Source organism: Mus pahari, unplaced genomic scaffold (genome assembly GCF_900095145.1).
Source record: "Mus pahari unplaced genomic scaffold, PAHARI_EIJ_v1.1 scaffold_12491_1, whole genome shotgun sequence".
Classification (NCBI taxonomy): domain Eukaryota; kingdom Metazoa; phylum Chordata; class Mammalia; order Rodentia; family Muridae; genus Mus; species Mus pahari.
Genome location: NW_018393295.1, coordinates 14,293 through 15,677, shown reverse-complemented (window position 1 = coordinate 15,677; position 1,385 = coordinate 14,293).

The window sequence follows — 1,385 nt, the reverse complement described above, 5'->3', positions numbered from 1 at the left end:
TTTAGTACAATATTCTACCAGACCTTGAACAAAGAGCTAATATTAATACTCCTCCAAATAGTCCACCAAATAGAATCAGAAGGAACCCTATCTAATTCATTCTATGAAACCATGATTACTACTCAACCTATACCTCACAAGAACCCAATAATAAAAGAGAACTTTAGAATCTTGCTTTTCAGGTGTGTTGTGGTATTCAGGTCTTGCTTTGGTGTGAGGACTGGGTTCTGTTGATGCCAAATAGCCTTGGTTTCTATGGCTTCTGTTCTTTCTCTTGCCTCATATCATTTTGTTATCTCTGATGTTAGCCTGTCTTGCTGTCTATGACTGGAAACTCTTGTGAGCTTTTAGTCTTAGGTTTGTCAGTGATCTGAGGTGACAAGCTGTCTCTGTGTAGGATTGTTTTGTGGAGAGCTATAACACAGGGTTAACTCCAAGGTTCAGACAGAAATCATAAGGCAAACTTCGTATGGACAGACAAAACAATTATGATAGTCTTTTTATATGAAGTCTGTCAATGTGACATAGGATTTAAGATTGCTGTGCAGTCTTTCCCTGTTTGCCTTTGAAAATTTCAGCTCACCTGCACCATCTGGATGCTCTCCTACTCCTACCCTGATGAGCTTCTTAATCCAGCCCCAATTAAATGTTGTCCATAAAAGAGTTTCTTTGGTATTGATATCTGCTAACAGAATTAAAACCCTAAGAAATACTTTTTCTAAGAAGTGGAGGGTAACCACACTGGGTACCATCCCATCCTGGAATATATCAAGTCAATGAAGGTCTAGGCACATCCTCTCCAACTGAGGCCAGAAAATTCAGACAGTTTAGGGGAACTGGAATCATAGGCAGACAACTCTGAATAGCCCCTCCAGTTGATGAGGGCACTCCATGAAGAATAAGCTGAAGTATTGCTACATATGTGGACAGGNGATATAGGGCCCCAGATTTCTTAATTTCCTAATCCAAGAGTGCTCTCAACACATGTCTTATAAGTTTCTACTAATCTTTATATGATAATTAACATACAGAAATGACTGAACTTAAGGGGTGATAATTAAAAACTACACAATATTTTAGTCTGAGTATATTATAGTTAATCCATGTTCTTCAGGGCACGTGAATGACTGCAGTAATCTCAGCAGAGTGTAAGTTACAGAGGTTGTAGGTGACTGGAAGAAAACATACTATTAGACATACCAGGGCAGGTAAAAATCCTAGGGACTTTACAAGGAAACACAAAGCCTTGCAAATGTAAGAAAGATCACATTCAAATGTGATGATGAGAGCTGCTTACACAATTCTATCATTTGTGCTAATGAATGGAAATTTTAGTCCCTAGGAAAGAAAGATTGATTTTGTATTTTTAAATATAATCCTAACCC